General features: G+C 41.2%; 1 protein-coding gene across 2 annotated transcripts in view; it reads left to right on the top strand.

Moving 5' to 3' along the window:
• Window positions 1–15,812, top strand: part of LOC121385772 (semaphorin-2A-like) — a 205,508-nt gene that overhangs the window by 69,917 nt on the left and 119,779 nt on the right. For both annotated transcript variants that reach the window (XM_041516561.1, XM_041516553.1), the window contains one exon: window positions 12,829–12,899. The gene's annotated coding sequence lies outside the window, so the exon portion shown is untranslated. The remainder of the gene's footprint in view (window positions 1–12,828; window positions 12,900–15,812) is intronic.

Below are 15,812 nucleotides of genomic sequence, written 5' to 3'. Positions count from 1 at the left end.
GTCAGCTTAAAAGGTTATGGAAAAGTGGGCAGCATAAATCAGATGGCTGCTTAATGAAGGTGCACTTTACTATATTAGATAATTTACACATACCCCCTTGTCCCCCCTACTTTTCAGATAATTTGCTTTATATTTGCCTTATAAGTGTAAAAGTGTGCCCCCCCCCCCCCCCACCCCCGCCACTTTTTGGCACCTTCCTACGCCACTGATTTGAATGACTAAAATAGAAGACTCTGACAAATGGCTGCATAATTGAGTGGCTGCATGCTTCTACCGAGTTTGACTGTTGAAATTGCATGGTAATGCATAGGATGTGAAGAAAAAAACCCCAAACAAACAAACAATATCATGTCACCCTGTAGAGGCTGGTGTTGAAGTAAACTTAGGTATACATAAAAAGATTGTTTTGTTTAATGACACCACTATCAGCTATTAGATGTCAAACATTTAGTAATTTTCACATATAGTCTTAGAGAGGAAACCCCCACTACATGTTTCCATTAGTAGCAAGGGATCTTTTTTATGCACCATCCTCACAGACAGGATAGCACATACCATGGCCTTTGATATAACATTCGTGGTGCACTGGCTGGAATGAGAAATAGCCTAATGGGTACACAGATGGGGATTGGGGATTGATTCCAAACCGACAGTGCATCAAGCGAGCACTTTACCACTGAGCTACGTCCCGCCACATGGTATTCATGTACTTGTGAAAACAAACTGTTGTAAAGCACATCTGTCATGATCACCAATTCTCACCCCAGCCAGTTCATGTAGACAGGCAAGGCTGGAACCCAGCATGACACGTTGTAGTGACTGACACACATCTGGGTTGTATGCATGGTAAAATGCATTTCTCGCCAGTTAGTCACCACACTTCAAGTTTAATAACATCGTAAATAAACAAGGCACCCTGAAATTGTGGCAACATAATACTGTTATATACTGTGGTATTTAAAACATGCTTTGCAAAGGTAGCGAATACACATGAATATTTTATTATTACACACCAGCAAATTGCTTAATCATTATATTATAATAGTTAACTTTGACACTTGGCAAATGTTGAAGAAGAAACCTGCTTCTTCAACGCAGGTGGGTGGAAGGAACAGAATTTAGAAAAGTGATAAAGTGCTTGCTTCCTGTTCATTGTAGGATTGAAAACCATTCATGAACTTGTTTTTTTTTTTTACAGCCCGTGCCCCATGACTGGTATAGGTATATATAAAAAAAAAAAAGAAAAAAAAAAAGTGTTTTTGTTTAATGACATAACTAGAGCACATTGATTTATTGATCATTGGCTATTAGATGTCAAACATTTGGTAATTTTGACATATTTTTTTTAGAGAGGAAACACGCTACATTTTTCAATTAGTAGCAAGGTATCCTTTATATACCATCTCACAGACAGGATAACACATACCATGGCCTTTGATATACCAATCATGGTGCACTGGCTGGAACGAGAAATAGCCCTATGGGACCACTGATGGGGATCAATCCCCAACCGACAGCACATCAAGCAAGTGCTTTACCACTGGGCTATGCCCCACACCCCATTCATTAACCATCCGTGGGTATTTATACATATATATTCTAGCTGTTTGTATTAAGATGGAGATGGTATTTTGACTCAGGATCAAGGTTCCGTTGGGTCATCCTGACTAGGTCTTTGTGACCTGTAGGTGATTTGCAAATATTTACAATAATATCTGGAGCAGTTACATAGTAATTGTATAGTTGTGCTCATAGATTGTATTCCAAGAAAACTTACTGTGTTTTCAGAAACATTATTACGGTATTATAAACATAAACATGCTCAGTTGATATGAACGGGAATAACAAAATAACCTGATATATACATGAACCATTTGGTAGTCAAATATTCCTAAGGTGATATATGAAACACACCAGCCTCGCTGGCGTCATGGTTGGGCCATCAGTCAACAGGCTGGTAGGTACTGGGTTCGGATCCCAGTCGAGGCATGGGATTTTTAATCAGATACCGACTCGAAACCCTGAGTGAGTGCTCCACAAGGCTCAATGGGTAGGTGTAAACCACTTGCACCGACCAGTGATCCATAACTGGTTCAACAAAGGCAATGGTTTGTGCTATCCTGCCTGTGGGAAGCGCAAATAAAAGATCCCCTGCTGCTAATCGGAAAGAGTAGACCATGAAGTGGCGACAGCGGGTTTCCTCTCAAAATCTGTGTGGTCCTTAACCATATGTCTGACGCCATATCACCGTAAATAAAATGTGTTGAGTGCGTCATTAAATAAAACATTTCTTTCTTTCTTTATATATATATGATACAAGTAGCTTTTGTTGTGAAAGTATTTTTTTATAATTTTTTTTTTTTTTTTTAGACCATATGTTAGACACCAAATAGCTGCAATAATGTGTTAATTAAGCCATCATTGCACAGCCAATGTTTGATACCCATTAGTCAACAGTTAATTAATCTATGTGCCCTAGCGGTGTTGTGAAGCATTTCACTGCATGAGTATTCCTTTCTTTTCCAATTCTTAGAAAAAATTTCTTACAGAAGGGATATTTTGCATTTGTAAGTTTTGTCCTATTGGGCTATTTCTTGTTCCAGCCAGTGCACCACGACTGGTATATCAAAGGCCATGGTATGTGTTATTCTGTCTGTGGGATGGTGCATATAAAAGATCCCTTGCTGTATTAGAAAAAAAATGTAGCGGGTTTCCTCTGATGACTACAAGTCAGAATTACCAAATGTTTCACATCCAATAGCCGATGATTAATTAATCAATGTGCTCTAGTGGTGTCGTTAAACAAAACAAACTTTCTATATTTTTTTTGGGTAAGTTTTTTCTAGAGCTAGTGTATTATTGCATCACTCATAATGTGACTGAATGAATGTTTCACGACACCCTAGCATACACAAAATATATCAGCTAATTGGGTGTCAAACCAATGTAAATGTTTAACTGAATACTTGTAATGAGAGACCAAAGTACTAAATGTTAGAGGTATGTATGGAAGAAGTGAAGCCAATCTTTGGTAATCTTTGATGTGAATTAGGGCAGGGCTGCTGTCTGCTTGTTGTAATATAAACCAAGCCGCTGTCTGCTTGTTGTAATATAAACCAAGCCAGAGACTATTGCTGGCTGGCTCTGTTTACCTAAGACTAATCAGCCACATGTGATTTACCTGAGGTAATGGAAGCAAGGCATGCTTTCTGCTTCTTCATAACTGCTTCTTCTTGTTTTTCTCTCTCTTCTTTTTTGTTGTTTGAGAATCATGCTTTTAGTGACTGCTGTAGAAGCAGATCAAAGAGACTTCTGCAGTATAATAATTTAGTTTAGATATTACATTAAATATTGGTATTATTGTGCTTCCAGAAACAATTCACTAGAGAAGTGTTCAGTATACAAGAGAATTTACTACTAACTAACAGTGGTTATATGGGAGACAGGTTCAGGAAATATTTTGCAAGGTGTAGGGGTGGACCAGGCCCGTTGCCAGGATTTTGAGGGGGGGGGGGGGGTGGGTTTAGTGTTATGGTGAGGCATGAAGTGCCTCACACGAGGGTGCGAAGCGTTCATGGGACTGTGGATTTTGAGAGGGGGGGGGGGGAGTCGTTTAGTGTTATGGTGAGGCATGAAGTGCCTCACACGAGGGTGCGAAGCGTTCATGGGACTGTGGATTTTGAGAGGGGGGGGGAGTCGTTTAGTGTTATGGTGAGGCATGAAGTGCCTCACACGAGGGTGCGAAGCGTTCATGGCACTGTGGATTTTGAGAGGGGGGGGGGGAGTCGTTTAGTGTTATGGTGAGGCATGAAGTGCCTCACACGAGGGTGCGAAGCGTTCATGGGACTGGATTTTGAGAGGGGTGGGGGAGTCGTTTAGTGTTATGGTGAGGCATGAAGTGCCTCACACGAGGGTGCGAAGCGTTCATGGGACTGTGGATTTTGAGGGGGGGGAGTCGTTTAGTGTTATGGTGAGGCATGAAGTGCCTCACACGAGGGTGCGAAGCGTTCATGGGACTGTGGATTTTGAGGGGGGGGGGAGTCGTTTAGTGTTATGGTGAGGCATGAAGTGCCTCACACGAGGGTACGAAGCGTTCATGGGACTGTGGATTTTGAGAGGGGTGGGGGGAGTCGTTTAGTGTTATGGTGAGGCATGAAGTGCCTCACACGAGGGTGCGAAGCGTTCATGGGACTGTGGATTTTGAGGGGGGGGAGTTGTTTAGTGTTATGGTGAGGCATGAAGTGCCTCACACGAGGGTGCGAAGCGTTCATGGGACTGTGGATTTTGAGGGGGGGGAGTTGTTTAGAGTTATGGTGAGGCATGAAGTGCCTCACACGAGGGTGCGAAGCGTTCATGGGACTGTGGATTTTGAGGGGGGGGGGAGTTGTTTAGTGTTATGGTGAGGCATGAAGTGCCTCACACGAGGGTGCGAAGCGTTCATGGGACTGTGGATTTTGAGGGGGGGGGGAGTTGTTTAGTGTTATGGTGAGGCATGAAGTGCATCACACGATGGTGCGAAGTGTTCATGGGACTGTGGATTTTGAGAGGGGGGGGGAGTCGTTTAGTGTTATGGTGAGGCATGAAGTGCCTCACACGAGGGTGCGAAGCGTTCATGGGACTGTGGATTTTGAGAAGGGGGGGGAGTCGTTTAGTGTTATGGTGAGGCATGAAGTGCCTCACACGAGGGTGCGAAGCGTTCATGGGACTGTGGATTTTGAGAGGGGAGGGGGGGGAGTCGTTTAGTGTTATGGTGAGGCATGAAGTGCCTCACACGAGGGTCCGAAGCGTTCATGGGACTGTGGATTTTGAGAGGGGGGAGGGGGGAGTCGTTTAGTGTTACGGTGAGGCATGAAGTGCCTCACATGAGGGTGCGAAGCGTTCGTGGGACTGTGGATTTTGAGAGGGGGGGGGGGGGGAGTCGTTTAGTGTTATGGTGAGGCATGAAGTGCCTCACACGAGGGTGCGAAGCGTTCATGGGACTGTGGATGCAAATGAAAAAAGGGCACAATTAAGAACCACCTTTTCAAAACGGCATAACAGTGGGGGAGGGGATGAAAAGAAGAAGAAAATGAGCATTTAAATATGTTTACGGGGATGGGTGCCATGGTTCCCCCTTTGGATCCACCTCTGACATGTGTTTAAGGGGATGGGTGCCATGGTTCCCCCTTTGGATCCACCTCTGACATGTTTAAGGGGATGGGTGCCCTGGTTCCCCCTTTGGATCCACCTCTGACATGTGTTTAAGGGGATGGGTGCCCTGGTTCCCCCTTTGGATCCACCTCTGACGTGTTTAAGGGGATGGGTGCCCTGGTTCCCCCTTTGGATCCACCTATGACATGTTTAAGGGGATGGGTGCCCTGGTTCCCCCTTTGGATCCACCTCTGACATGTGTTTAAGGGGATGGGTGCCATGGTTCCCCCTTTGGATCCACCTCTGAATGTGTTTAAGGGGATGGGTGCCCTGGTTCCCCTTTGGATCCACCTCTGACATGTGTTTAAGGGGATGGGTGCCCTGGTTCCCCCTTTGGATCCACCTCTGACATGTGTTTAAGGGGATGGGTGCCCTGGTTCCCCCTTTGGATCCACCTCTGTCATGTGTTTAAGGGGGATGGGTGCCCTGGTTCCCCCTTTGGATCCACCTCTGACATATGTTTAAGGGGATGGGTGCCCTGGTTCCCCCTTTGGATCCACCTCTGACATGTGTTTAAGGGGATGGGTGCCATGGTTCCCCCTTTGGATCCACCTCTGACATGTGTTTAAGGGGATGGGTGCCCTGGTTCCCCCTTTGGATCCACCTCTGACATGTGTTTAAGGGGATGGGTGCCCTGGTTCCCCCTTTGGATCCACCTCTGACATGTGTTTAAGGGGATGGGTGCCCTGGTTCCCCCTTTGGATCCACCTCTGTCATGTGTTTAAGGGGGATGGGTGCCCTGGTTCCCCCTTTGGATCCACCTCTGACATATGTTTAAGGGGATGGGTGCCATGGTTCCCCCTTTGGATCCACCTCTGACATGTTTAAGGGGATGGGTGCCATGGTTCCCCCTTTGGATCCACCTCTGACATGTGATGTCATCAGTCTGGAATTTAAACGTGATGGAGACATCCTTTTCATTTTTATTATCCGAGAGAAGAGCGTATTATGTAATACAAGATTCAAGTAAAAGAAACTTCTGTAATGTGACACACACATGAAAACATTTTAAACTACAGCTATTTGGTGTGTTAATATATTGTTATTTTGATACTTGGTGTAAACAGTGAGAAGAGTTAACCCACTGTCAGCACATAGATTGGCTCCTCCTACCAAAAAATATCAAAGGATTTTAAAAAAATGCACATTGTGATAAGACACTGGTAATTTGGAATGAAAAAAAAGGGGAACAAAACAAGCATTCTGCTACTCAAAGGGAGGGATGTAGATCAGTAGTAGTGTGCCTGCCAGAGGTGCGATGGGCCACAGGTTCAATTGCCCTCTGTAGACTGACCATCCCAACAAAGGCCCCACTGATCCATTAAAATGTATATACTGTCCTGCCTCTGGGAGAAAGTACGTTATAAAAGATCATTTTCTGCTGTATCATTGGGAATGGGTTTCCTCTCTCTCTCTTACTCAACTTTGTCAAAATAACCATATGTTAGACTCCAAATAGCTGTAGTTTAAAGTGTTGCTGAGATGTAGTTGAACAAATATGCCTTTTTCTTTCCGTGGTAAATAATGCAGCTCATTACCCCAGACTTACATCTCTACCATGGAGCACAATGAAGCAAGGAAATACCACAGCAGTTTTTTCTCTCTTTATTTTTGCCATTTTGGATTAGGCTAAGCATGTGGCGTGATGTTTTTAGTATCCTTTTCTTTTATTACCCATCTCAACTAAAATCACAGAGCATTTTGTCAGGTTTTTTTTTTTTTTACACATTTACACCGCTGTTAGATGTGCCGGACATAAGGCTTCAACTATCAACTGACTCTTCATCCTTTATGGCCCACACTTTTTACTTCTTCCTTTTTTTTCCCCCTTTTTTCTTTCTTTCTTTTTTTTTTGGTGGAAATCACACTATCCATTTTACTGGCAAAGTGATTGAAAAGATCTCCCAATAATTGGTGCAAAGCCATCCTGCCGGTCCTCGACACCGACTGCGAGAAAAAATAATGAGTTGGTGTTTGAAAGTGCTGATTTGTGCTGCAGTGTTGGGACTGTGTAATTACTGCTGCACAGCCTGCCACACGTCTCGAGACGGGTTCGGTGATGTTGCCGCACGGACAGCCCATCTGTCACATGCAGGCCGTGTAATTACACTTCAGCAGCCACGACATGGCACACAACCACGTGCATGCACACACACACGCACATGAAGTCCTTGATTGTCCTTCTCAAGGCTGTGTAACTCATCCTTTCACTGGAATCTCTCTTCTGCTGTATGGGTTGACGTAAAAATTTATAATGATCGACTTGATGTCTGCGGCATAGTGATAATTAAGAAAGGAAAGGAACTTTTGAATGACACATCGGCAGATTTTAAACTAAGGTTAATTGGTGTCTAATGAAGGGACATTATGACTGTATATAGTTCAGGAAAGAGAGAGAGTGAGATGAAATGCACTATTGTTGCACAGGCGATGTCTTCTGAAAAGGATGTCCTCAATAGCATAGCAATAATAGTTAGAAAAGGAATATTTGAAGAACACCTCAGCCCATTTTGAACTGAGGCTAATTGGTGTTCAATTAATGGACATTATGACACTAGTTCAAGAAAGAGAGAGTGAGAGGAAATGTACTTCTGTCTCATAGGGCATGTCTTTTGAAAAGCATATGTACAGCCTCAGTGACATAGTGAAAGAAAGAAATGTTTTATTTAACGACGCACTCAACACATTTTATTTATGGTTATATGGCGTCGGACATATGGTTAAGGACCACACAGATTTTGAGAGGAAACCCGCTGTCGCCACTACATGGGCTACTCTTCCGATTAGCAGAAAGGGATCTTTTATTTGAGCTTCCCACAGGCAGGATAGCACAAACCATGGCCTTTGTTGAACCAGTTATAACCATAAATAAAATGTGTTGAGAGCATTGTTAAATAAAACATTTCTTTCTTTCTTTCTCTACATTGCGACCGATTTGGTTACATATGTGAACATTTTTTTTCATTTGATGACTAAAACATTTCATACTATCTGTATAAAAATACAAATAGGCGCCATCCTGCTCCTAGATGGAAAAGTTAACGTAGAGGGCTGACATATAGTTATTAATTAAGACACTTAATTATCAAGAGACAAAGAGAAAAGGAGGAAATGTACTGCTGTTGCATAGGCTATACTTTCTGATAAGCAGCAAGGGATCTTTTATATGCACTCTCCAGTAGTGTGGGTGGGGTGTAGGTCAGTGAGTGTTAGAGCTAATTTGCAGGAGGTTCAATGGTCATGGAATTAAGCAGATTTGATGGATTCAGGGTTCTATACCCAATCTGTGGCACATCATATTCTGTCTATACACTAGAGTGCATGTAAAAGATCACTTGCTGCCTTTTGGTAAGAGTAGTCTGTGTGGCAGTTACAGGTTTTCCTTTAACAAAGATATCAAACTATAACTATATGTTAGACAACAAATTGCCATAGTGTAACATGTGCTAAGGTGTTGTTAAACCAATATTCCTTTCCTTTCATAGTGTTGTCATTTAGTTTGAATTGAAAGTGATATCAAGCTAATTCTGTCTCAAATGTAGATTGTATGATCTTAAGTCTAGACACTGAAATTGGTTTTATAATGGCCAAGTCTGAATCAGGTGGGTTTCACTTTAGACAGGTAGGCTATACTTTATGTACAGTATTATCTGCAGGTCTATATACTGAAGCCTGACATTTGTCAATTATAATGGTCATCGTAAGTCTTTACAAAATCAAACGTGGAAAAACATAATCCCCAAGTCTGAATTAGATGGATTTCTATTTAGAAACATAGACCATACACATTATAATTAGACAATATAATCTTCCTGACTATATAGTGAATCCCGAGATTTGCCAATCATAACGGCCATCATAAGTCTTAATAAAATTGAAAGTGGGAAATATAATCTGCGTATTATCTGCGGTCTTTGTCTGTATTGTAATGGCTTTGGATGCATGTGCTTCTCAAACAGAGTTCTGTATCCCGGTAACACTCAATTTCCTGTGTCCGTGTTGACCACATGTCCTGCCATGCTGGTGACCCATGTCAAATAATCTGTTCAGCTGACCAACAGCAGTGCCCGTTCACATGATATCCCACGGTTATTAATTATTGATTTGAAATCATGCATGTTGCCACCTGTATTAAAAGTGTCTGTTACTATAATGTCAAAAGTCATTAATAATATAGAGTTCAGAATATTTCATTCATTTATTCTTACTTTCATGCTTCTATCCAATTAAGGTTCAAGCACACTGTCCTGGGCAGACACTCTGCTTTCTGACCAGGACAGTAGGTTAGTTGTTTGTGGTTAGAAGTACAGAATAATTCTACTGAAAAGATACCTGTCTTAAAAGGCCTGCATACTGTTAAAACTGAATAAAGTGTTAACAGCACTAGACAACTCAGTGTTTGAGATTAACGGTATCCCGATATCCCGGGGATACCAGAATTTAATTTTGGATACCAGACTTCAAGAACCCAGTATCCCACCGGGATACCATATAATACTAAATTCTCAGGTGGGATACCAGATTTTTAAATGTTAGTATTCAACTAGGATACTGCCCGAAAATTTTAATCTCGAACACTGCAACTCGATTGATTAATTAACCATCGGCTATAGGATGTCAAACATTTCGTAATTTATGATATGTAGTCGTCAGAGGAAATTCACTACGTTTGTTCTAATGCAGCAAGGGACCTTCTATATGCACTTTCCCACAGACAGGAAAGCACATACCACAGCCTTTGACCAGTTGTCGTGCACTAGATGGAATGAGAAAAAAATAAAATTATCAGTTGATTGAATCCACCGAGGAGGTTCGATCCTGCGATGCAAGCACCTCAAGTGAGCACTCAACCAACTGAGCTAAATCCTGCCCTCAAACTAAATAATTTTAAATAATAATAATAATAATAATAATAATAATATAATAAAAAAGTTAATTAATATTTCTGTTTCTTTTATTGGTATATTTTTACATATACCAACAGTCAAATGTGTTAAGTAAACACTTTAAAAAGTTGTTTAATTGAAAAGTAATTTTGTTTCACAGTATCAAATTATTTTAGTGAAAGGAAGGATGCTTTTTAAAACAATTGGCTGTTTAATTTAGGAGAGTTATGCTACATTAGATTAATTTGGAGAATTGTAAGATTTTCTGTTAAGATAGGTGGCTGCATATTAGAGATGGCTGCTTGAGCAGGGTTATATGGGGGAGAGGGTAGTAAAATGAACTAGGGCACAGTATTTTGGGGGTCTTCTCCAGGTAGACAAAAAGATAAAATTTATACTAGAAAGGATGCTTATTTGTATATTTAGGTACGTTGTTAAATAAAATATTTCTTTCCTTTTTCTATTTGTATTTTTAGGGTTTTATTTTTCTATTCCAACCAATGCCCCATGAATGGTAAGCTAAAGACTGTCGTATGTGTTATCCTGTCTTTGGGAACAGGCAAAAAATCTCTTGCTTGTAAAAAGTTAGTTTGTTTTGTTTAACGACACCACTAAAGCACATTGATTTATTAATCATCAGCTATTGGATGTCAAATATTTGGTAATATTAACGTATAGTCTTAGAGAGAAAACATGCCACTTTTTTCCATTATAGTAGCAAGGGATTTTTTTATGCACCATCCCACAGACAGGATTGCACATACCATGGCATTGCATGGCTGGAACGATGGGCCTACCGACAAAGATCGATCTTAGACCAACTGCCCATCAAGAAAGCAATTTCACCACTGGGAAACATACCACCCCCCCTTGCTTGTAATTACATACCACCCCCTCTTGCTTGTAATTACATACCACCCCCTCTTGCTTGTAATGACAAAATGTAGCAGATTCTCACCACTGGGAAACATACCACCCCCTCTTGCTTGTAATGACAAAATGTAGCAGATTTTCACCACTGGGAAACATACCACCCCCTCTTGCTTGTAATGACAAAATGTAGCAGATTTTCACCACTGGGAAACATACCACCCCCTCTTGCTTGTAATGACAAAATGTAGCAGATTTTCACCACTGGGAAACATACCACCCCCTCTTGCTTGTAATGACAAAATGTAGCAGATTTTCACCACTGGGAAACATACCACCCCCTCTTGCTTGTAATGACAAAATGTAGCAGATTGTCACCACTGGGAAACATACCACCCCCTCTTGCTTGTAATGACAAAATGTAGCAGATTCTCACCACTGGGAAACATACCACCCCCTCTTGCTTGTAATGACAAAATGTAGCAGATTTTCACCACTGGGAAACATACCACCCCCTCTTGCTTGTAATGACGAAATGTAGCAGATTTTCACCACTGGGAAACATACCAACCCCTCTTGCTTGTAATGACGAAATGTAGCAGATTTTCACCACTGGGAAACATACCACCCCCTCTTGCTTGTAATGACGAAATGTAGCAGATTTTCACCACTGGGAAACATACCACCCCCTCTTGCTTGTAATGACGAAATATAGCAGATTTTCACCACTGGAAAACATACCACCCCCTCTTGCTTGTAATGACGAAATGTAGCAGATTTTCACCACTGGGAAACATACCAACCCCCCTTGCTTGTAATGACGAAATGTAGCAGATTTTCACCACTGGGAAACATACCAACCCCCCTTGCTTGTAATGACGAAATGTTGCAGATTCTCACCACTGGGAAACATACCAACCCCCCTTGCTTGTAATGACGAAATGTAGCAGATTCTCACCACTGGGAAACATACCAACCCCCCTTGCTTGTAATGACGAAATGTAGCAGATTCTCACCACTGGGAAACATACCACCCCCTCTTGCTTGTAATGACGAAATGTAGCAGATTCTCACCACTGGGAAACATACCACCCCCTCTTGCTTGTAATGACGAAATGTAGCAGATTCTCACCACTGGGAAACATACCACCCCCTCTTGCTTGTAATGACAAAATGTAGCAGATTCTCACCACTGGGAAACATACCACCCCCTCTTGCTTGTAATGACAAAATGTAGCAGATTCTCACCACTGGGAAACATACCACCCCCTCTTGCTTGTAATGACAAAATGTAGCAGATTCTCACCACTGGGAAACATACCACCCCCTCTTGCTTGTAATGACAAAATGTAGCAGATTTTCACCACTGGGAAACATACCACCCCCTCTTGCTTGTAATGACAAAATGTAGCAGATTTTCACCACTGGGAAACATACCACCCCCTCTTGCTTGTAATGACAAAATGTAGCAGATTTTCACCACTGGGAAACATACCACCCCCTCTTGCTTGTAATGACAAAATGTAGCAGATTTTCACCACTGGGAAACATACCACCCCCTCTTGCTTGTAATGACAAAATGTAGCAGATTTTCACCACTGGGAAACATACCAACCCCTCTTGCTTGTAATGACAAAATGTAGCAGATTTTCGCTGAAGACTATACATGTCAGAATAACAAAACAAACTTTATCAATGTCTGTTCATGAACTGCCACCCCCAACTATAGATATGGCTCTGTTGAGCACATTTGGCTGTATTTTTGTTTCAGATTTAAAGAATGCTATTAAGTCCCACCACCTGTGTCTACACAGGCTATGTATAGACACACTATATCATCCTGAAAATTTCAGACCTTTTTTTTCTTCTTCTTGTTTTCCAGATAGCTGAGGAATTTGTGCGTACCTGTAGCGAGAAACCCGCAGACACGCTGTGAGTGATCTCACACACAAGGTAATGAAATTGTGAAGGAATTTCTTACGTCACACTTATCTCAAAACAGGTCTACGTTTGATTGACAGCAGCAAAATCTGGTTTTTAGAGAGAAAACAGCTTCACTTTTATTTAAGCAATAGGTATATCACTGCTACGTGTAGCTAAAACAGTGAGTACTGTCTTAGATTCCCTTACTGAGAAAATAAATTTGATAATTATCCTCTATTCATATAATTACATTTAATTTTATTTAATATGATATCTAAGCTTATATATCCCATTAAGGTTCAAGCACTATATCAATGTCACATACCCCAGCTGTGGTTTTATTCCATCTCGAGATCCCGCCCACAACCATTAAAACATTTTCTTGGTGGGAGCAGGTACTGGGATACGAACCCAGTACCTGCCAAGCCATAAGAGTAATGATGTGACCACTAAGAGTAGTGAAGCCTCTTACACATAGTATATTTAACCAGTATTTATTACTGTTAACACTAACAGACAGACATGATGCATGTATTTCACACAAAATGAAATTGTATTTGAGATTTGTTAGGAAAATTGACTCCATTTTTATCCATATCAATAACAAAGTGGCAGGTAAACCTAAAATCTGATCTGAATGCCATGCAAGATTTGCTATGAATATTCATGAGATAATATTTGTTCATATTCAATTATTCATATGTTTACTTCCCATTGCAAACTGTAAGTGCACCCAACAAAGCCTTTGGCAAATTTCCTGTAGGATCGTTTTTCCTACAGTGTGTTTATTTACACACAAAGAAACTAAATTTCCATTAATGCATATGCTGCCATAACTGCACTCTATGCCCTTGATGAATAATAATATGCATGTATTCTTAATGCAGACCAGAGTTTTCTTTCATGGTATTGATCCCTGTCAGTGGGCCCAGTGCGCTATTTCTCACTCCAGCCAGTACACCACGACTGGTACATCAAAGGCTGTGGTATGTACTGTCCTGTCTATGGGGTGGTGCATATAAAAGAGTAGCCCATGAAGTGGCGACAGTGGGTTTCCTCCCTCAATATCTGTGTGGTCCTTAACCATATGTCCGACACCATATAACTGTAAATAAAATTTGTTAAGCGTGTCGTTAAATGAAATATTTCCTTTAAAGAATCCTGGTCTGTCATACTCTACAGACATTATTATCTCACACATATACAGTTTGCCATGATGTTAAAAGTCTCAGACTCTATTCATCTTGAGTTCAGACTAACACAGGGTCTGGAAATTAATTAGCCACCACCTGAATTGTATTTAAGCCAAAAAAGCACCTAGCAGTAGTTGTCCATGCCGACATGGTTTAAACCTGATATTGATAGTTTTTACATATTCTGTATCTACTGGGTATGTACTGAGATGAAGAAATTACTTATGAGTAGCCCATCAGTGTGATTACAACTCTATAGTTACTTACCAATATCCTCTGTATACACAGAACATTAATTTCTGTGCTTTTTATTCACGAACTGTTCACAAATACATGTACTTGTAAACAGTCAAAACTAGATGATCCTTAATTAATTTTCAGATGAATATAAACAAGCTGTTGGTTTTTATTCACTTTCATATTGTATTGTTAAATATAAATAAGCTATCTTTTTTTGTTCTTCTTTCATATTTATTATATTTTACATTTTTTAACAGTCACAAATATTTATCTTGTTATTTGCAATGTGTTGCATAACAATAGGACCATTATATTATCAAACAATGCTAGAAACATATTCCATGGTAATCATGGTGAGCAGTACATATATTTAATACAGTGACACCTGTGTAAACTAGATCATGCCGGAGAATTTATATTTATCCGATTTAGACAAAATTCTGTGTTTTAAGGATCACTCTTTACAATTTATAAAATTCGGAACCATGAAACTTGGCCAGTTTGGACAGGATTCCAGTTTATTCAGGGTCCGGTTTCCGGTTTATTCAGGGTCTGGCTTTGACAGGATTCCGGTTTCCAGTTTATTCAGGGTCCGGTTTCCGGTTTATTCAGGGTCCGGTTTAGACAGGATTCCGGTTTATTCAGGGTCCGGTTTATTCAGGGTCCGGTTTCCGGTTTATTCAGGGTCCGGTTTAGACAGGTTTCACTGTACTACCCCACCTTGAGTTTCCTTTTAACAAAAGGTGTGCTAACTGCTGTAAAAGATAGCTGTTTCAGTCATTAAAAAGACATTAAGCTGAGATTGAGGAAAACATCGGCCAAACAATGTGTGCGAGTTTTATTATTTGTGAGATAACCAATACATGCCATCAAGTGGTGCACCACTTTCTGCTGAATAGATGAAAGGGGAAATTAGAGGAACATGAAGTTTGTGCTTGTACCTCGCCCTGTAATCAACCCTTGTGTAGTGACTTTGTTACAAACTGTTCAATTGCTCGATCATGTTTCACATTGTTTCCACACTAGACAAAGCACTAGTTGTGTGCAGAGACGGGCGGTGGTGTAAACATGTTGTGTGTGTGTGTCTGTAATATGCAAGCTAGTGGAAATATGGACACCTGTGCAATACATTTTTCAAGATTCTTCTGATACATGGAAAGTCAATTTCAAAATTCCCAGTCTGGAGCTCCACACGGTAAGACGTGTTTGTTTCGCGTGTGCACACTGCACGTGCTTTCGTGTGCTCGACTTGGGGGTCCTTCATTTCGTTGTTTTTGTCATCGAAATGAAGTTTTGTACTGGGATGTATGCGGCCATTGGAACTGATTGAACGCTTCTCGTTTTGACAGCCTGCACCACCAGGTTGGATTCTTTTTAGCGAGATTCCTTGCCTCCACGTCATTTCTCCATTTCTTGGGTTTTTTCGTGACTCGTATGACGGCCATTCTGCAGAACGCCACGGTTGTTCACGTGTAGTCTCTACATGTCCGAGCCTGTCCTAGCAGCACTG

Source organism: Gigantopelta aegis, chromosome 2 (genome assembly GCF_016097555.1).
Source record: "Gigantopelta aegis isolate Gae_Host chromosome 2, Gae_host_genome, whole genome shotgun sequence".
Lineage (NCBI taxonomy): Eukaryota > Metazoa > Mollusca > Gastropoda > Neomphalida > Peltospiridae > Gigantopelta > Gigantopelta aegis.
The sequence above is the reverse complement of the archived record's forward strand: the minus strand, read 5'-3'. Positions and strand labels throughout refer to the sequence as shown.